The sequence below is a fragment of the Lissotriton helveticus genome, chromosome 5_1 (genome assembly GCF_964261635.1).
Source record: "Lissotriton helveticus chromosome 5_1, aLisHel1.1, whole genome shotgun sequence".
NCBI classification, from domain to species: Eukaryota; Metazoa; Chordata; class Amphibia; order Caudata; family Salamandridae; genus Lissotriton; species Lissotriton helveticus.
Window position 1 is genome coordinate 499947842 of NC_136065.1, and position 22973 is coordinate 499970814.

General features: G+C 41.8%; 1 long non-coding RNA gene across 1 annotated transcript in view; it reads left to right on the forward strand.

Moving 5' to 3' along the window:
• The window catches only part of LOC144753241 (uncharacterized), a 335228-nt gene extending 321640 nt beyond the window's left edge, over window positions 1–13588 (forward strand). The window contains exon 3 of the long non-coding RNA XR_013594257.1: window positions 13420–13588. This is a non-coding gene — a long non-coding RNA (uncharacterized LOC144753241). The remainder of the gene's footprint in view (window positions 1–13419) is intronic.
• Window positions 13589–22973: the final 9385 nt, after the last annotated feature.

Genomic DNA, 22973 nt, shown 5'->3' on the forward strand with positions numbered 1-22973 from the left:
AATTGTAATTCTTAGGTTTTCCGAATTATAGTAGGACTAAAAATGTATTTTTCCTTGGGAAAGGCTCCTTGTCTTAGTTGAATTTTGCATTGCAGATTTGTTTGTGTGCAAGGTCGATCTGCTCACAGGCTTTCTGTTGCAGGTACAAGGACACACGTTTCGTTAGGCAGAATAACCTTTTCTTTTAGGAGTTAGGATGGCAGAGGCAAGCACCTTGGGAGTCAACAGGAATGTTGAGATGATACTTTTGGCAGAGAAGGTGCCTTGGACCCAAGGACACATCAGCAGTTTTGGATGAAGATGGAGTTTCGTCGGAAAAGTACAAGTGAGAAGACCTGCCGAAAGGGTGTGTTTTAGGGCGTGTTCAATGTTTTTGGGGTTTTGTATTAGGGACAGTCCCCCAAGGGTGGAGAGGAGAGAAGGGCTAGAGGGGAAGCAAGAAGCAGCATCTTAGAACGAGCTCTGTAGCTTAGGCTACTTTCCCATGGGAAAGTGAGTGTACTTCTGAGGAAGTCTTCACTGCTGACACCTTTTTCCTTCTTGCCTGGTTGGGATGTTAAGTAGGGATGCCACTTTAGCGTTAGTGTCGGGACAGATTAACATTCTTTCTTTCTTTTGGATGAATGCAGTCACGACTTCAAGTAGGGACTGTCTTCATTTGCCTGATGCTTTTAGAGATTACTTTGCTTCTAATCTTGAGTCGTCTGAGACTCTTGCGTAGGATTATGTTTGTAATAGTGCCTGCTTATTTTCTTAACCTCTTGCTGAGGTGTCTGTATGTTCAGTTATTTTTGGCTTTGTACTAAACCCCTAAAAGGTATCTTGTAGTCAGTGTTCCTTTAAAATGAATTGATTTGGTCTTAGATAAGTTATTATGTTTTTGGTGTTCTTCCCTGTACACTTCTTAGCAGACAAGAACTGGTCCAGTCGACCAGGGATTCTAAAGATTGGTAAGAGTAAAAATCTGAATTAGAATTCGACCCTAACAGGAGTCTTCAGTAGAAAGCACTCCAACAATAGGTCAAGAAGCTTAAAGACACACAAGCAGAAGTATAGGTCTACTCTGTGAAATCCTAAGATGACTCTCCTGTCCCTCACTTCGTTCAGCATAAAATACCACTGCAAACAGAGTAGATAATCGCGTTTGTTCCGTGCCAGTGAGTTCCCATGGCTCTGGCAGCCAGCATGGGAGAAGCACCAGGATTGGGAGGAGGGGATTGGCTGGGGATTGGCTGGATGTTCCTTCCGGGCCTGGAGGTCTGTGCTTGGTCACCACCAAGCTGTCTAAGACAACTGGGCAAATAGCTGCAAAGTGCGCATGTCACTTTGGATGGCAGAAGAGAGCCAGCTAAGCTGACATGCATACTTTGGAGCATCCAGTTAGCTCCTCCAGTCCTCTATGCTACCAATCAGTAGCAGAGGACAACAGCCCCCCATTTCGCCTCGCTGTGGGCAGACTGGCGGCAGCGTCGCACCATGTGAAAAATAAATTGGCAATTAAATAATTTCAATGCCATTTTTTTCTTCATGTTTAGAGTGGCTGCAGGGCAGGGGGTGCAGCTCCCCTGCTCTCATGCGGACATTGCAGCTGTCCTGAACCTCTTAGGATAATGCCTGCATGAGTAACGGACAGTTCATCTTTGACATTCTTAAACTTTTGATATTCACTGGAACTGGTAAGAGGTCAAGGGTGCTGGTATCAAGATTGATGTGTAATAATGTCTTTCAGTTTCAGCATGTCACTGTCTTGACTTGTGGCAGTGACAATCTGTTCCAATGAAATGGCAGATGGGGTACTTGATATAACAATGACATTTATATAAGCTTCAGCCATTTTAGAATGGGTGCCAGGGCATTGTAGAGGCACATGTGAGAAGTACTCAGCAGTGTTCTGATCTTTTCTAGTACCTTTGCAATCGCAGACACCAACTTTCAATGAGTAGAGGCATTTTTGATTTTAGTTTTCCAAATATAGTCAATAACGCTTGATGATGGGTCACAAGCGTGAAGGGCTTCCCATTCAAGAATACGTGGAAATGGTAAGAATCCCACACCACTGCTAAACCTTCTTTCTCAGGTTGGGAATAAGCATGTTCAGCTTGGGACAAGCTTTGGCTTGCATAAGCCACAATACGTCTTTGGGCATATGGGTGTCAGCTGTGCTGTGCAAGTAGGGCACCCAACCGGACAGGGCTAGCATCAACTACAACCTCAGTATGAAGCTTTCGATCAAAATATGCCATTTCAGAAGCTTTCTCGATAGCGTCTTTGATCTTCTGAAAGCTTTTTTCTCATTATGCAATCAAAGAAAATACATTTTTTTGTCAAGTTTCTTAATGGTGCACTGATAGTGTCAAAGTACTGTATGTATCTCGAACATTAGCTGACCATGCCAAGGAACGATTGTAACAGAAATGTCTTGTGGGAGACTGGCAGTTGACAGCACTTACACTTTGGTCAGATCGGGTGTCATGCCCCATAAGGAAATATATGGCTAAAGAATTTTAACTTTGTTTATGGAGCTCACATTTATCGGCATTCAGAGTTAACCCAGCAACTGACACACTTTCTTTGACTTGCTCCTTCCGTATAGCTCCAAAAACAAATATGTCATCACTATAATTCAAAGCAATTATGACAGGCTGCATGGTACATCAATTTAGATCTTGGAATAGCTCTGCAGCTGACCACGCACGAAAACGTTGTCTCTTGTAACGGAACAAAACTACTTGTGTAGAAAAGGGTGTAATGCACCTCAATTCTCCTCGAGTTCCAACTGATGATATCCATTGTTCAGATCCGGGATAGAGAATAACTTTGCACCATTCAATTGTGTTATCATGTCAGCAATGTGTGGACCTGGATGTCGTTCTCATTTAATTGCCTTATTCACTTCACGCACATCCAAGCAGATGCGTACTGCTTCTTCACTGTCCTTTTTAGGTACTATGACTATGGGAGAAAGCCATGAAGTTTGACCAGTGGAAAGCTAAATGATATCATGTTTGAGTAAAGATTCAAGTTCTCTATCAACTGCTTCCTGTAAATGAAAGGCAATTTATCTGTGTCTTTGAGCTATAGGGCAGATGTCCTCATTGATAAGTAATTGAACTTTATAGTCTTGAGCTTTCCCAACCCATGAAACAATCAAGGGAATTGACTTACTATTTAATGATGAGCATTCATTTTGTAGTTCATGGATATCACTCCCATATCAGCAGCTGTGCTGAAGCTGAGTGAACAGACACTTGACATCGTACCTTAAAGCACATGAGTGGGTGCTTGTATTTTTGTTTTCTTATGCCTCATCATTGCTACAATGGACCATTGACTTTTTAGTGGCACCGATGGGACTCACGTATACACTTTTGTTTTTGATGGCGTAAGTTAGGGCAATGTAAACAATTTATTATATTTCTCCTCAGGCATAATATTTAATGACACACCCCTATCAATAATGAAAGGCATTGGACAACCATTGACTCTCAATGTGATCTTTGGACAATGTTTGTAAGACTTTGGTGCTTTGTCTAGTCAAATTCTCTTGGATCAGTTTTTTACTTCACAGGCGGCCAGTCCAACATGTTCATGCTTTTCTGAGGTAAACATAGACATAGCACACCCATCTTCTTCACTTTCACTTGATATTTATATGGAAGAGCTGTTAAACGAAGATCTAAATGTCTATCAATTTTGTTTTGTGTCGATAGGCCTCAGCTGATGAGTTGCTTGGTCTTATGGGCATGCGTCGAACAAAGCTTCTGGAACATTCGGATGGCTATTTTGTCTTTGCGCCTTGATGCATTTAGTTTTTCCTTCTCTTTGCACACCATTACAAAATGGTTCTCCATTTCACAGCCTTTGCAGATCTGCCCAATGGTGGGACATTTACCTTTATGTGGAAAGGAAAATCTACACCTGAATCACAACTTCTTTTTGTGTGGAGAATTCACTCAGCTTCTCTTGGCCTTGTGCTTTGGCTTATTTCTTACATTTATGATTGACTCACTGGGGGTACCTTCAGCCTCTATGTCAGGGGCTTGTCGATCAGTACACTCTTCAGCTCTGGCAGCCATGAGAACTTGCGCCAGACTCAGGGTTTCTCTCAGCATTCGTCATTTGAATGAATCTGACAAGCATCGGTCCATCCCTCTGAGGCGTATTACTTACATTTACAGTATATGATGAGCATATCCAGTCTCTCAACAAATACGTTAATGGTCTTACTGACTGTCTGTCATTCTTGACCAAAGATATACCTATTGTAATCTACATTTGGCATTGGAGTGAACTTGAGGTTCAAGGCTGCTTTTCTTTATGACTTCACCTTCACCAGTGAGGTTCTTAAGGTACTTGATAATCTTTTTGCTATCAGCTTTTTCAATCTCATCAATGAACTCATCAAATATCTCTTTCCAGACAGCCATATGTCAACAGTATTCAACTTTTTGGAGGTATCAAATGGCGGTGCAGGTTTCAAGAAAGCAACAGCATTGCAACCATTGGAGGAACTTACTGGCGTGGAGAGTATAGTTCTCTCTGACGCAGCTTGGTGATCATGTTTATGCAAACCATCTTTGAGGCCTTGCGATGTGCAGGCCTTCGGATCAACTTTGATAATGACTAAAATGTTACTCCTTTCTTGGCCTCCATTGGAAAAGCAAATCTTCACAATTTCAATTGCCACTCTCAGCTCTGTGAACTTCAAAGGCCTTTGAAGTTGTTCTGATCCCCACTCTGCAGCTTTGAGGATGGGCGGCTACGGGAATGGACTGCAAGCACAATTCAGGGTGCTATCTCTAAGGTCACTCCCTCCAAGGCTGTTGCTTGATGACTCTCTTTACTCGGTAAGGGTAAGCAAATGACTGTTTCTTGTATCACTATGCCTTTGAGTGTCTCTTTGTGCTGATTGACACCTGATTGATCTCTGCCTTGCAACACTTCTGTTCGCAGTGTTATTTTGTGGCTTTTTCTAAACCTGGTTGCATCCACCTATAGCTTTATAAATCCGTAAGAATGTATAGCTTTGAGTTGCGTAGTAGTACAGTACCTCTTGTGCAGGCTTCCCAGCAGGTTCTCAGCCACTTATGCACAGATTTAGCAGTGAAGCTTTCATTATTTTCAAATATTTTACATGGAACTGGAGCTGCTCTTTGACTCCCCATATGCCAGACGCCGATTTTGCACTTTGACGGATGCATATGTGGCACGCATGGGCAATTAGCCGGACCACAGCATATTCTCTCGGAGAGCACTGTCGCTCTATGGATTACTTAAAGCCTATCTTGTTGCCAATTGTAGCTACCTCCCCAGTGCAGGTACATGCATATATCTATGCCACACATGGATCTTGGTATAACACAAATTTATTCTTCAGCGTGTAACCGCAAACTCAACATTCTAAATCTGCATTCACTTTGCTCTGCTCTAAATGCTTACGTCACAGTTCTACAGTGTCCATCAGGAGCCACAAAGGTTCCATCATTTACAAACTCATACAACACTACAGGGCTTACACCTCCGAATTTAGCATTTCCATTTCCATAAAATTGAAGAATTCTCTATTACCACCCAACCCTATTTCAAGTCTCTGTTATCCTGCTAGTTGCATCTTACAGACAAAATTATCAAAAGAAAGCCTGTCCCATAGGGTCCAATTTCAAGCTGTGTTGTCCAATTTTTTACCTGCCTGAGTAATGGAGGAAACATCTCCACCTCATTGATGGAGAATTGCCATTATTGCAGACATTGGGAGAAAAATGTAAGTTACAGCACTTCCACCATCCCTGAGCGGCATATCGGAAATGCCATTACTTATCTGGGGCTGAGGAATGTTCCCCCACAGTGGGAGTACCCCACACTTGTCCTAGACATGCTGGGTGTATTGTGTGAGTCTGTGCCAAGCCACCACAGCTTACATAGTGGACTTTTACAGAGGTGGCATTGGAGATATTGGTGATAACGATGGTGAAACCCTAAACTCTGTGAATCTTGTGGCGCTATTTGCAACAGCCTAATGACTGCTAGATGGTTTCCTGAACATCAAGTTTACGGCAGCTCTGGCAGCTGTACGACTGACTTCCCTCACACTCTAAGAAAGAAAGATAAAGGGGAGATCTGCCTGACAAATAACCAGTTTATCTCCAAAATAACTGAAAACAAAGTTGCTTGGTGATCACACATTGGTTTGAGGAGGCATTCTTCCTGCATGACCATCACTCAATTTTTTCCCCAGATACCATGACACCACTCAACTGTCATTGACAGTGGAAGAGTAGCACCACATGTGCTGCAGGTTCCATGCTCTGTTTGATACCACAGAGCATCATGTTCTCTTAGCTCACCGTAAAACTTTAATTACATTGCATATTGCATGCCGCTCGTGAAAGCAGTTTCTACTCTCATGGGGCAACTGTGTCTGCGGACGCTACCTGCTGGGGGTCACTCGGTCGAGAGACAGTGCCTGCAACATCGGAAGGACTCCAGGTACCAGGAGCCTCTAGGACCGGCACACCTGTGCTCTAGCCTGCGGTCCCGCCTCCACAACCCTTATCACGCCTCGCGGCCCCCGCTTTGGGGGGGCCGCTCGTGAAAGCAGTTTCTACTCTCTTGGGGCAACTGTGTCTGCGGACTCTACCTACTGGGGGTCACTCGGTCTCGAGACAGTGCCTGCAACATCGGAAGGACTCCAGGGACCAGGAGCCTCTAGGACCGGCACATCTGTGCTCTAGCCTGCAGTCCTGCCTCCACAACCCTTATCACGCCTCGCGGCCCCCGCTCCGCGGGGGCCGCTCATGAAAGCAGTTTCTACTCTCTTGGGGCAACTGTGTCTGCGGACTCTACCTGCTGGGGGGTCACTCGGTCTGGAGACAGTGCCTGCAACATCGGAAGGACTCCAGGGACCAGGAGCCTCTAGAACCGGCACACCTGGGCTCTAGCCTCCGGTCCCGCCCTCACCAGATATATATTTAACGACAATCCCTGGTAAGCGGGATGTGGGCGGGCACCGGGCGAAGCCCGGGACAAGGGCGGACCGTCTGCGGCCGTCCGAGGCCGGATGAGGCTGGGCTGGGCCACCCCTCTAACGTCTTGACAGGATACTTGGGAACTGCTTCTGAGGTGCTTGTAATTATGCATATTTTATTGGCCAATTGTTTAAATACTTTATAACTTTAGTAGTAGGATGCTTTTTGACCCTAAATTTTATCATTTGTTTTTAGATTTTACGACTATTTTGGTGTATAAGTTTGGGTAAAGTGCATTGTGTGACCTTTTAACATATTGTAGCTATGAGTGACAAGGGTAACATGCCTAAGTCCGCTTCCTCTCGCCGTACTACTAGGCTTCAGGTTGCTACGGCACAACCCCTTCCAAGTCTTACTGCCATTGATAAGATGTTACAGAAGACTATTGGAGTTGTGGCTTCTGCAATAGAGAATACAGAGAGGCGATTATCTATCACTCCCTCTATTTCCACTCTTCAAGCCGTTGGGGATTTTTCAGCTGGTACAATTAACTCCCCAGACTTTAGTTCTTCTATTATGTGCTCTTTTGCTGACTTGCCTTGTACGCAAATATTTCAAGATGTAATTGATATCCAAGAGGCCTCTAACTCTCCCCCACAAGCCGTAGCTAGAAAAGCCCCTAAGCCTCGTATGAAAAGTAAGAAAAGTAAAAATACTAAATTGGTTAAAACATCTGCAAATGTATCGGATGATGTGCAGCCTGTCGCTGGTCCTCCCTTACATAATCTGGGAACTCCAGTCTGGGTGACGCATATCCTATCTGATTTAGAAGCCCATATTGAGCAGATCATTGGTTCTTACTTTAAACCACTGTCATCTAGATTAGATAGATTGATTTCTATGATTAATAATGCAGGCTTAGGGAGAGCCCAGTTGAGTAGCCCGCCTGGGAACCCCAGTACCAGTAAGCCTACTGTTATCCCCGACCCAAAAATATTACCATGCGGCAAAAATATATCAGCCCCACTGGCTCAGGGAATTGCTAATTCTACCCATGATTCTGTGTTACCCATGACTAGTGCTGGTATAGTTGAGAAGGGGAAAAGCACTGTGCCGGGGGGGTCTACAGAAAACAGAACAGATGCAGCAAACCGCCATCCGAGATCTAGTAGAGTTAGTCTGGAGGAGGGGACCCAATTAGTTCTGCCTAACCTGGACCTTCCGGCCGAGTCCCTACCATATGTTGTGGTCCTTGCTGGGGTTCCCCCTCTAAGTCAGGGGAAAAGCGAGGATCACACTGAATTAAAAAACAAATGCATACAATGGCTTAACTCAAACAGGCCACTTCCCCCCAACACCTCTGGCGAAATATTGAATGTAAGAAGGGTGGATTGGATAGGGACTGGGCTTAAAACTATCGCGGGAAACTGCGTAGTAATTAATTTTAGGAGTACCCAGGCAGTAGAATACATTTGCAACAGGTCACAATTCTGGTCACACACCCAAATTTTCCCTCTATATTTAACATATTTCTACCCTACCCCCCATTGGAGACCTGGTCAGAGGAGAGGTATCCTACAGGAGGAGGGCCAGATTATTGTGCTACCAAAAACTAGACAGGAAATAACACCTTGGGAGGTCTACCAACCGCATTCCTCTTCACTCTTTCAATTTCCACAAAGAAATAGGTACAGCGTGTTGGATCAGATCGAATGACACCGGGCGTGGCAGAATCCCTTACCTCAAATACGTAGCGGTCAAGAGGAATTGGTAGGTAATGTTGCCAGTAGTACCCCTCAGGATCAATTAAGTACTAGCACAGACAGTGTTGAATCAATTCCAAGTGGGAGAGATGGGAGTAAGGGAGTTATACCGGCTGCCCCTGCAATGAACCAGAAGGTGATACAATTACTCTCCTGGAACATTGCAGGGCTACAAAAAAAAGTGGTCTTACCAGAATGGAATAACTTAATTGACAAATTTGACATTTGCATGTTCCAAGAGACATGGAGTCTGCGCCCAATATATAAATCTGGGTATTCTACTTTTTATACCCTTGCAACAAGTTCAGGGAAGGGTAGACCAGGAGAGGGCCTCCATGTTTGGATTAAGATTGCATTAAACTGGAACATCACTGTCCACAAATCAGCATCTGATGATATTTTACATCTTTCATTCCAAGGGCGAGATAGGGACAGCAAGATAGATTTATACAATGTCTATGCAAGGGGATCTGCTGGGGCCCAAATGTAATACCGATAACAGTTCTAGAGTCAGAAATAGCTAACAGACCTCCACTATCTAAAACTATTGTAGGAGGTGACTTTAACTGCACCTTTGAACCCCTAAGTAGGGAAGATTCCCTGGGGATAGAGGAGGAAGACTCTAGACGTTTTATACCTGCCCTGACATTAGAACCAATAAAAAAATGGTCCCCGAGGGCAATTCAGATCAATGCCCGGACCCTGAAATACAATCTGAGAGCGCTAAATGGAAGGACAAGCTCTGATCCAGACGGGGCAAATACCTTTAATAGGCTTATTGGCCCATCAAGAATAGACTATATCTTATATATATATATATTTTTTAAAGACCGCAAAGCTTCCTAAAAAATCGAGGTATAAGACGTTGAAAGAATATACAACGCGCTTGCTGCTGCTTTTTAAAAAACATGGTTCTGATGGTTCCCAGTATCTAAGTTTGTCCGAATGTAGTAAAATAGGCCTTCCATTAAGTTTGTCTAAGATTAAAAAATGGGAATTGTGTGGGTTTCGGGAGTTGAGAGACTTGCTAGTCCAAAATAGGGTTATTAGCTGGCAAGAGGTGATAACTAGAACGAACATTCTAAGGCGACCGTCTTTTTTTGAATATCTACAGGTTATTTATTTTATTAAAAAGGATGTAAGTGGCCTGTTGAATGCCCCTAATAACTTACTAAATACCCTTTACGGAAGGAAGAGCAGCGGGATAGGGCAGTGGTATAAATTGCTCCACTGCTCGGGTAATCCCCACTGATCGATAAACATTTGAATAAAGTAAGTCTCTTGACCCAGTGCTTTTTCTCCTTGAAAGATTGGGAGGCTCTCTGTTTACTGGGAAACAAATCTTTGCGCGCTGCCAACTATAAGAGGATGGCCTTCTTGTCCCATTGGCTAGCTTATTATACGCCTGAGGCTATGGAAAGAATGTTTCCTGGAACAGAAAATAAGTGTTTTAGATGCCTAGCACATGGTCAGGGAGGATGGTATCATATCTTTTTTGCCTGCCCGATGTTGGAGTCTTTCTGGAAAGAGATATTTGCGGAAATTGAATTGGCCATTGGAAAATCATTTTCGCCTATGGTAGAAGCGGCCTTGTTTGGCATAAGAAGGATAGGAGTAGGTTTAACAAATCTGAAGAGGTATTTATATTTATATCATGTGCGGTCGCTCGCTCTTTAATACTACAAAATTGGAAATCAAGGGAAATTCCATCACTGATAAAATGGTTCAACAAGATGAGGAGAACCTGTCTCTTTGAAAAAGCATACGCGGGCAGAGTAGGTTCTATTAGGAGGTTTGAAAGGAATTGGAAGTATTTTGGGGATTTGGAACAATTAAAGGAGGGATGAGCTGAAAAAGAAGGATGGAGATAAGGAAAGGATTTATACATTCGACTGCACTAGCACTTTTCTAGATTTCACTTTATTATAGCTTTTTGCACTAGCAGTAGCACTTTATTGCAGGTTTTTGCACTTTTTTGCAGTGTCACTTTATAGATTGCGGATTTTGCACAGACCCTTCTTGATACAATTGTTGTTTGTATTCCCTTTCTGTGCTTGATGAATTTCTTCGCCTCTTCCTAATCTTTGTGTTATATATATATATTTCTTTTCTTTTTTTTTTTCTCAAGCCTTTTTAACTATTGAAATGATTATTGAAAATGAAAAATGAAAAGATGTTCTGTACCATTGATTATCCATTGCTATGTTCAATAAAAAATTTTATAAAAAAAAAAAAAAGAATAGACTATATCTTACTAGACATTGATCTGTGGCGAGATCTAATTGATATGGAGGTAATACCATCCCAGGATAGTGGCCATAACCCCTTGTGCTTCAAGTTAAGGTGGGGGACAAAAAATGAAACAAGAATTAAAGCACCCCTAATGCAAACTAAGGAAGTTATTCCCTTTAATTCCAACCGCAGACTAAAATGGGAAAGGGTGCAATCCCAGGAAGGGAATTTGAGCAAGATTAATGAGCACTTAGTAGAGATGATCGCTGACCTAGAGCAACTTGCAGTGGAACCTGTAAGTTTACAGGGCCTTTCTTTCCCACTAGTGTACAAAATTGCAATAGAGAAAGTGGGCCAATATTTCACCATACAGTGCAGTAGTGGCAGACAGAACCACACTCAGGTAAAAGCAAGTAATCCCTGGTACTGGGCTCATTGTAGGGATAAAAGGAAGGCGCTAACTGCAGCTTTGCTTAAAAAAAATCCTGCACTAGTTAGAGCGGCTAGGAAGGACTACGCCAGGTCCTTTGTGCTAGCAAAACGGGAATGGGAAGAACAACATTGGCAGGATCTTAAATCCGCTTCCCAGATGAAGAACTCTTCCCTATTCTGGGATCTAATCAACAAAGCCAGGAGGGGGGCGCAGAGCCCATCTCGAATCATATAACGGAACAACAGGGGCACTAACATTTTTATGAGCTATACGGAGGATCAGTCGAGCCATGCTCTCTACCATTAGTACTTGATAGTGTTGGCAGAGTACTCATGGTTGCCGAAGACCCCTTCTCCGTTAATGAGATAAAAACGGCCTTTAAACATCTGGCCCCGGGAAAGGCGGCAGGGCCCGATGGGCTCCCCGGGGTTCTCCTTCTAAATGACCCTGCAACATGGGCAAACCTAATTTCCCTAATAATGAACCTGATTTCAAGGGGCCACCCAGTCCCGGATTCTTTTTTTTTTTCTTTTTTTTTGTTTTTTTTGTTCAAAAACCTTTATTTGAGCAAGCATAGAAAAATACAAGAATGGGCCTACAACCTCACGGGCTGGCCGCTAATAATAAGGCACCAGGCACGAATCAGAAGTGTACACCCGTGGTCAGGCACAAATCTAGCACCAAGCGTTACTCCCAACATGTCACAGAGCATATTGAATTTTTATTTTATACGAAAAGAAAAACAAACACTAGAAAGGCGAATGCACGGTAATCAAGGTCAGCCCAAAGAACGGAGGGGATGGTCAACAATCAGGAGAACCTACCAAGAGCCCTGAGGCTCCAACAAAATCGGGGGGGGGGGGGAGCAGCGGGGGAGAATCGGAAATTTAAAAAAAAAACAGTATGAAAGGGTTCCGGGAACGCTCGCCTACAGTCCCGGATTCTTGGAAGGGGGCTGAGGTGGTAACAGTGTTTAAAAAGGGGGGGAAAGATGACCCTGCCAACTCAAGTAATGAAGAAATTATACTGGGATTGGGTACTGGAGGAGGACCTATGTAGAGGGAAAGGGGGTGCCCTTTCAGAGCGGTTCCTAGAGTTTAAACCTGGAAGGAAACTTGAACCGTTTCTCGATTTTATACAAAAACCCCTGGATAGATTACTCTATTTAAAATTAAGATTTGGGACCCTCCCGGTGAACGAATTTACGGAAGGGTGGAACAATTTAAGCTCGCCAGCTAAATCTTGCCCAGGGTGTGCTGCCCCTAAAGAGTCCGTGGCTCATCTCCTCTTTGCATGCCCAGCATATAGGGGCGCAAGAAAGACATGGCTAAAGCCAATATGTAAGGAGCTGGGCCTTAGGTGTCACCGGATGGCCCTGCGGGTATTTATTACTGATACTTCCTCCCTAGTCCTGATCTGTGGAGTAGCAAAGTTTTTGGGTAGTGCATGGCAGACTCGCATGCGCAGGATAAAGTTCATGCCCCAATAGACAACTGTTTTTATGGACTTTTGTTTGTTGTTTGTATGTAATTATATATTGTGTTTTTATTGTATATTTTACCTTTTTTTTTTAATTGTGCGTACATTTTTGTATTTTTAATCTATAGCTGAATGTACGTATGGTTTGGTGGTCTCTTTGGTACTGTAATGAATGTCAACTTTTATGATAAAAATGTTATCGAATAAAGTTACTACTACTAAAAATATATATATGTAACTAGGTGAGTGAAACCACCAATAGATTATATTCAATGATTTCTATGCGAGAGTTGTGTCTATTGTATTTCCATCATTTCAATCTAAATTTTTATCGGGGCTTTAATTAATCTCAAGAAATGGCCTTGATAATTTTGATTTATATTTTGTCTGAAATGTTTTGGGCAAAGTGGCACATTTTATTGTCTTCAATAAATGTTTTTCATCGTTCACATGAATAAATGATGTACAGATATAATCATGTCAACTGTTTTGTGCAACTCAAATGAGTTCAATTCTAAAATAAATACAATTTTTTATTTATTTTCAGCCCTGAAGAAGCGGCGTGGTCTGCCGCAAAGCATGTGTTGGCTGAAAGTTGTCAAGTTGGCTCTAATCAATAGAGTGATACTAAGTTATCTCTATGTTCTAACCATGGATATTTGGCACCTGTTTTAATAACAGAATGAATGTATAATTTAATGACAAGAATATATCGTTAATGCATAAGAGTTCTATATTTCAAATAAAAGGAGATAACCATACTGATGTATTTTGGATTATTCTATGCGCCCAACAAATATTGTTACTATTGTCTAAATTTATAACCCAGATAGGGCAACTGGTTTTTGTTGTGGCAGCTAGTGCAGAGCCTGCTCATCTTGCTGCTTTATATCTCCATTGCATTTGTCACCTTAAAAACTGTTACTGTTCATGGAGGAAACATTGTCTCTTGGTTTCAATGATTTCTAATAATTCAGGTTGGAGTGATGTTGCTCCTAGCCCAATCTCTACCTTTGACATTTAACATATTTGCTCAGAAATTAGCCCACCTTCCCATTCTGATCTACCATAATGCTACTCCAAGTGATTAATGCTGAAGATCAGTGTCAATGTGATATTGCTTCTATGGGATTGAAGCGAGGATAGTCATATAATGGCTGTGTTTGAATGATCATTTTTGATGATGATATCCCTTCTCAAATCTAGACAAATGTGAAGTTTATCTTTGAAGAAACCTTTGAAATTCTCCCTTTTCTGTGCAAAAGCTATAGCTTCAAAATAATAGCAGTCCTAAATCCGAAACCTGACTACTGTAGTATTGTACACAAATGCTGAAAAATATCAGGAAACACAAGATAATGAAGCACAACAATTGGCCAATATTTGTGCCCTGGTAGAAAACAAAAAAAGCTTCCATTAGTGACCCTTGCAAAAAAAACTGTTAGCATCAAGGTCACATTAAGAAGTAGGTCAGAGTTGCACACACCAGGCAATTAATAGTTGAAATAAAGTCGACATCTCCAAGATAAATTGGCAGGTCAAACCTACGGGAATTTGATAGGTGGGAAATGCCCAGTGAATACTGGGGCATGCAGATTTTGGTTTGGAAAGCTTCGAAATCTGCACATCATACTACAGTTGAAAGAGGAAACTTGTAACAGACTATATTCATCACACCAGTGAAATAGAGAACCCTGAAGAATTGGGGGGTATATTAGCAAGAACCTTGTTAAAATTATCGCTATTTTAGCGGCAGGAAACTGCCGCTAAAACGGCGATAATGGGCTTGCTAATATGCGTTATAGAATTCCAATAGAAGCCCAGGTTAGATGTCCTGCACATCTAACCTGGGCTTCTATTGGAATTCTATAAAGCATATTAGCAAGCCCATTATCGCCGTTTTAGCGGCAGGAAACTGTCGCTAAAACGGCGATAATTTTAACAAGGTTCTTGCTAATATGCCCCTAGGTTTTTACAGGCTTGATATATATATAGCCTGTCTTTTGTGGGGAGGGGCATTAGTAATAGAGCCCAAAGTGTATTTTGAGCAAAATGTCAAGCACCCCTTTCTTGTTCTCACAGTTTCTTGACAAACAAATACATTTTGTCCTGATTTAATTCATGACAAACAACAATTTTATTCTTTACAGGCAGCAATCAATTTGGGACAAACGCATCACTTAAAACATCAAACTCCCCTGATTTGCAGTTTGTACATCAATGGGTTTGCTGAGCTTTGGAAGCAGTTGAAAGTAGTTTGGTTTGAAAAAGTGCCTTACCCTTTTCAAGGCTATATTTCCCTATCTATCCTCGGACCCTAGTACCATGAAAACCTTTCACCTGACCTCAGACTCCTTTGCTGACTTCCTACTGAGAGCACGCAGGAGCGTGAATTACAATCTCTCATTTGACTGATATTTTTAAGTTGACTGAGATGAAAAGGGAGTTAACAATATTAAAACAATTCAATTTTCCTGAAGGCCATTTGGCCTCACAATGCTTACTAGGAATCGATGGTTGAAGCTAAAGGTTTATTTCAAATTTATAATAAAATCAATGTATACGAATACCAAAAGTATATAAAAAAGATACAGAATTACAGTTGATAAACTGAAATCTCTCAACTGGTTCAGTCTCAGAAGAATGAGGGACAAATTAATTGCAGCCACAACAAAATAGAGGACAAGAAACGGAAATAGATGTTCCATAAAGAAACTCGTATATTCCCTCCTACACATGAATACGTTCTAGAGTCATCTAATTGAGGTTCTAAGTTTAGAATAAGGATGGTTTTTAAAGTAAGGTTTCAAGGGAATTCAGAAATGCGAGAAGGTGTCAGTATGATAAAGACTCCAGTAAAAGTCTTTCAGAATGGGAATAAGTGCTTCGCGTAAAGCTTCACACTTGCGGGAATAAAGGAAGTAGAGAGGTCTGCAACCCTCGAAGTCAAGGGAAAATCTGCTCTAACTCCTAACAGTGTGAACATAAATTAAAACACAAAAAAACTTCAGCAACATTTGTATCTCTTCCCTACCCTCCAGGAGCTAATAATTGACAACCTCACATGGTACATTTGAAACATTACTAGACTTTCCCATCCCACAGAACTTGAACATTTTCTGCAATTTGAATTTCCATTTGTTCCCAATACACAATGAATAGGAAGATTCCCCTCCTCATTAGGTCTTCACATTCTTACCAAGATTTCTCGTCTCAGGCCTTACTATCAAGAAAAAAGTGCAAACAACAATACTCCTTTCCTCTAGATACCGAAGCCTTCAGAACGCACCTGCAAAAGAAAAGACACTCTGACCAAGCAAAGTACATTTCAAATTAAGACCTCTAGTCAGGCTAACTTTAACTAAGCATTTAAAGTGCACTTACATTTCATGGCTATACAGCACATGTGTAACTTCTAATAAACCGCAAAACGTGAACAAAGGAATACATGTTCTTAAGCAAATATAAAAAGTGTAAAATGTAAAACTTGACTAAAAGAATACGTAATTCATGTTATGTTGAACATTAGTGCACTCGTTAATAAATCTAAGTTCTACAGTGAATACATTTCAATAATGTGTCGCACACATTAATGCTGTTAAAGCACACAACGAATATAATGTCAGGTGCACATATATAATTGCACTTCTATGATATATAAGGGTGGAGCCCAAAATACGCTGCTCCAGTCTCCCTCTGATGGAAAAGTTAGCCATCACAATAACACACATGTGAACCCACATCAGGTGAGATCAAGTCATATCCTTGAAGTTTTCAACAGCTTTTGTCGTGTATTTTCCAGATGTTTCATCTCATCATAAAATCCACACTGACTTTCCTCCATTTCTACATACACTCTATTTCCCTTTAATCCCCTCTGTTCTTGTACCTCTTTTTTTCTTTCATGCACTCGTACCCCTTAAAGATTACAGAGATATTGCACAAAGAGCAATTATCACAAGAGATCTCAAAATGAAACCTAGTACTCCACCTTCAATGTTTCCAAACCACCTGCCTACTGCAGCAAATTCATTGTCAATTGCTTCCCAGGCACCTGTAGTCTCTAACTCCCTCAACTCGCCTTTTAGATCAGTAATGGTCATAATGTATTTATTTAGGTCCTTACTTTTGGCAGGACTATAGGTACAGAAGGGCTGAACCTTTAACATCCAACTACATCTCTCTTTGCGAGAAGGATGTCTAATGCAAGAGGATTCTGCAAAACCATAGTTCTCATAGCTACCATTACAGTATTTACATACAACAGGGAACTTGCTGTACTAGTGGACAATTCATCTACTATGGTGGACATTTTCTAATCTTGAGATTATTTGTGATTACCGCTACAGATGCAAATATTGCACAAAATCTCGCCCACATTTCAGCACCACTACTACCACTATATTTCTGGGTTTCGTCTCCCATACAGGCTCATTCAAATGTTCCACATGATAAATCTTTGGGATAACTACACCTAAATAACATGCACCATACCATCCCTCAGGCAATTTGAAATATGCATGCTCCCCACAAATAAAATAAACTCCAGGAATAATAAGATCTTGTCCTCTTGAGTACAGAAGCCACACTCCTGCATATTCATCACATTCGCTTTTACCCATGTAAATAGTGTTAAGAGAAGACTTAACCCTACCCACACATAACCTCCCTTTGTGTTGCCAATCTAAAAGTCATGCAGGCATATCTCCTAAATATCAATGTTTTGCTTCTTTCGCATCCCACTGTCCTTAATATTTCTGATCCCTTTCTCTCTGTCCTGTTTCATTCATTACTTTATTCCTATCGTCCGTTAGGTCCAAAAATGTCTTCTCAACCTCAGGTAAGGAACATGTAAAATTATGTCTACGAGCATAAGCTGTGTCCAATGTCACTTTTGGCATAAGGAGACAGGAAACTGTCTTCATTGTCTCAGCATGATAATGTATATCCAAATGCTTGAGCAAAGGGACGACAGAAAGTGCCAAATCATGTTTCGAATAATAATATTGGAATTGTACTGTTCCATAAACCAGACTTAACAGAAGGCTACACATAACACCATATGTAAGAGGAATATGGTAATAAGTAATTCCCTGTGATGTTGACACAGGTAACTGCATGCAGATATATCAGCCTCTCGCATCCATACTGTCAATATATTCATAAAGCAACTTAAAATAGGCATTTGAAGCATAATCCCCTATAGGTACATCTACATGCAGACTATTGTCAGTAGGAGTCGGGGTTTTAGAGGCAACTTTGGGCTTAAGCTCAGCTACTGTGAAAAATGTAGATGAAGACAATCCTACAAGAATAAGAATTAATACTGCAGTCACAGATGTTAATACTCCTACTAATGTCAACCTATGCCTGTGGTGTTTATCAGTTTCTATTTCTTCCCTAGAATCAGACCATTTAAACAAACAATTGCGTCAAGCAGATTTCTTCAGTGTGCTTTTTACGTATGCAGATGACAAAGTCCATAAATCATGTGGTACAATTATTTACAAAGTCTTTGTGAGTCGTCCCTAACTCTACTCCATGTTTCTCTAAATGACACCCTTATGCCCCTTTAGCAGCCTTGGGCCCAAGTAATCTTCTTTCTTCTTTTAGCAAAGTCTATTAAATTGTCTCTATTCAAAAGAGCATATCAAAGTTCAAGCTAGAAATCAAGCTAATGATAATTTGTGTCAATCTGTTCTGTGGCAAAGTAAAGTCAAAACACAGTTCAGCCACAAGTATATATTCTGGGAGGCTCAGCTGGAATTGCACTCTGATTCCCCAAATCCCAAAGTTCTCTCTCTCCTTCATTTGTGGCACAGTATGTCCATTCAGGGTAGACGCACCTCCAACAGGATACCCTAACTCTTTTTGTTCTCCTTACTATAGGTTGTTCACTTTCATTGTCACTCAGGCTAGAATCCTCAGTATCCTCAGGGACTGTACTCAGTTCTCATTCTTTAGGCAATCTTTCTTCCTTGTCTGCTCGACCAACAGTCCTCATTTCTCTTTCGATGTGACACAGCACTAGGCCATTCATGAGGGTTTGAGTCTGGCTCATGTAGCGGTTCAGGTCAAGACTCTTCAACTGTCAGTTCATCAAGACTCCCCTCAGGCAGAGGATGTGCTGTCACAGGTTCTTACCTAGTCTCAGTACTCTGTGCACCCTTTGCTCGCTGTCTCTCAGTAGTGGGTTATACTTCAGGGAGAGGTACTGTCACATCATCAAGAGGACACTCCACTCTTCGGGTATGTGCAGCGTGGATCCAGTTGGGAAGTCATCCACATTTCAAAGCAGTGTTCGTCACTAGGATGTCGTGGTATGGTCCACGCCATCTAGACTCCAAACATGTTTTCCGAATGTGTTTCTTCACAAAGACCCAGTCACTGGGCCTGAGGTCATGGCACTGCTCTAGTCTTGGGGAAGCGGCAACAGCTTAAACCTAGCGAGACACAGAATGGACCACATCAGCTACTCCCTAGCAATAGTCAAGAATCATATCATCAGTAATGTTCACAAGTGCATTGGCAGGCACTGTAGGCAATCTCATTGCTCTCCTCATGATTATCTGGTGTGGATAATCCAGTTATTGTGTCATGAACACTGCGGGGACTCATCAGGACAAGTGGCAAAGCGTCTGGCCATTTCACAGATGTCAATGCACACACTAGCTTTCAACATGCCAATGACCTGCTCCACAATGTCAGAATCCTGTAGGCTTATAACTACAATGAAATCTCTGCTTTACCTACAATGCTGCACGCAACATTTTTAGGACCTCATTATTGAACTGAGTCCCTCGGTTTGACTCCAGTGAAGTTGGAATATCGAACCTTGGTATGAGCTCCCTCAATAACAATTTAGCCACTGTAAGACTGTCATTTCTTCTGGTCTGGTAGGCTTCACTCCAATTGAAGATTCACACAATCACCAGGGCATAATATCTCCTATTGCACACAGGCATCTTGATTAAGTCCACCTCCATTCTATGGAATGTCCCTCCTGATTTTCCTATGTGGCTTAATGTCACTGGGGTTCTTTTCCCTACATTTATCTGTTGACACACAACACAGCTGTAGCACAATTCTTCAGTCACTAACCTAAATCATGGATTAAGCCAATGTTGTTTAACTAACCATACCATAGCACCCCTCCCAATATATGCAGGTCCATGGAAATGCTTTGCCATTGGGTACAACGTGCTGTCTAGCAACACTGGTTTGCCATCTACAGAAACCCATATATCATCATCTCCCTTCACACAACTTGCTCTGATCCAGCTCTGCTGTTCTGCTTCTCACACTTCCTCTTGCAACCTCTTCACTTTCTCCCAGGTATCAGTTGTTGACAACAAAAGGTTATTGTTGGTCTTATGTTCAGGTTCATTGTCATAATCACCATTGAATTATCATGACCCACCGCCCATATGCACAATAATGTCCGACCTCAACAGGATAGAGGTTGTCCAATGTTACATAATCATCATCAATGTGAATTTTTGAAGGCAGCTGTAATGTTTCAAGCAGTCTCATTACATGATCCATATTACAAATCAGAGATCCAGATGATGGCATAAATCCTCTTTGTGACAAATAACTGTCTGAAGTCATGATCAACACCAAAGCCACACTCAGTATTGGTAAATATAGTCACTCTCATCTCTACAGAGATGCTGCAAGCTCCAGTAAGAGTTATTAGTTCAGTCACTTGTGCAGAGAACACCCCTCGAAGCCAGGAGTCTTCGACTACTGCTGAGACTGCGCAAACTGCATATGCATCTGTCAAGATTCCTTCATTGTCTCTTAGACATGACACATTCATAAAAAGTATATGAAACAGTAAATTTCTTATTGAGGGGATGGTAACTCTGCCCAAGAATTCCCCTTGTTCTATTCTCTGGCAATATAGTTTTCCGCCATTTCTCAGTGGCAGCCATTGCAGTCTTCCAAGGTGGCCATTTTATCCCCAAACCGATCAGAAGGATTATAATTTGTGGGCAGATTATTCTGTCACAATGGAACCTTCTAAATCCTCAGGATTGGTTTGTGGCTCAAGTGGGACCCCCCTTTGATAGCCCCAATTCTGTAAAGCTATAATAGCACAGAATCTTGAGGTGATCAAGTGAGGGAATGAAAGTATGGGAACAGTAGTGAAGGAGATTTGTAAACAAAGTACACACCATAAGAGGATGCAAATTATAAAGAAGACTAGTCTTTTGTATCTATAAGTTTGCTTTACTAACCTGTTACCTGTAAATTAAACAAATATGTTCTGTACCACTCTGGAACACAAGGAAAGGACTGTTCCTTCTTGAATATCGTTGATCATTCATGGAAGAATGGTATTACTATGAAGAAAGAAGAGTATTTTACCAGAGTTTGCTGTGTTACAACATATGCATCATAAACACTTCCACTCATGTGCTATGGTACCCACCAGAACCAAGGAGCTGCCAAACTTCACAGGGAGAGACTTAACATGACAGACCTCCGAACACCCCTGTTAGAAATGGCAAGACAAGAAATAATACTCATGAGGTAAGAATAGCATAAATATAGATTCTTGCTCATGTATCTAAAGAACAGCTTCCGGTACAGAATTCAGATCCTCTTCTCTGTACTTTCACAGTGGAAGTGCAATCATAAAGAAACTGTGACTATCGCCCTCTTACTCAGAGTCTCATAAAGGGGTTCCAAAACAAGCAGAAGCTACTTCCCTGGGCGGGGCACACCTCAGGCCTCAGCAATCATGACCCATGTTTTGAACCCTCCAATGGATATTAAAAGCTTATGACAGGCAGAAGATTTGGCAAATCAAAATCCACAATGTAAATGACTAATGTCTTGCTGGTTAGAACTCAATTACAACCCCCTATTCAAACCAGCTGAATCAAGAAGCAGATAGCTAGAACCAACAAGAACGAAAAAGGATTTCTACTGATGAATACACTCAAAAACGAAATACTGCTCCACTTAAACACAAAGGAGCGATTAACTAGGATGGCGCAGCCTTACCGCACCCAAATTCAGAATCGCCACTTTGTGAACATTTTTCAGGGCATTGCATTTTCAATCATTTTGGAACAATTTGCTCTGAGGTGAACCCGAAAGCGTTTTTTAACTGTTTTCGGTTCACAACGTGGTGTCATGTCATTCCGATTTCAAACGCCATTACCGCTTGAGAGTTTGTGGCTTTCATCATCATAACTTCACTAAACTCCCATCATCTGCTGAGTCTCTCGTACACCTGCAGGTACCTAGTAGTGTTCAGACTCACTAGCTGAATTTCGCCATAGGGGCTGGCTCCTTTCCTTATGGCAGCATTCATGACGTTACCATTCCGACCCCCTATTTGTGACGTAACAGCATATAATCATTTTCTACCAGTGGCTCGTCTCGTATATATTGTCTTGGCTTGGTGAATAGTACAGTGACATCAAGACAATTATGCTCAACTTCTCCTTCATTATTTTCATTCTCTGGGAGGGGCATTAACGAGTCAGGATTCAAAGTAGCACATCCTTTGAGGGTAACTTTTTCAGCCGTCAAGATGATTTGTTCCTACTTGGTCAAGCAACTGTTTGTTCGGTGCTGTGTGCATGTACGTGTCAACAAGATTATAACCCGAGTGTGGTACAAGAACAGTTAGGGGATGTCCCATCATAATACTTTCACACCTTTCTATACTGACACCAGCTGCTGCTTGGCTTTAAGGCACCCAGGCAGCCCAGCGGCTACAGGATCAAGAGTCGCAGAAAAGTATGCCACAGGTGCTCTTGCATTTCGGTGCATCTCAGTAAGCACTGAGAGAGTGCAGCCCTCCCTCTCACTGTAAAAAAGAGTAAAGGCATTGTTGTTATCAGATGATCCCTGTGTCGGGGCACAACACATACTTTCTCTCAGCTCTAGGAAGGCAATCAAGCAGTTGTTATCCCATGGTATCAGATCAGACACATCCATGTATGTCAGCCTCTGTAATGGCTTGGCCATTAGGGAAAAGTTGGGTATCTAGTAGCGACAGTAGCCTACCGTTCCTAAAAAGAATCCTGATTTCTCTATGGGTGGATGGTAGATTTCTTTTAAAAATCATTAAGATTCTTT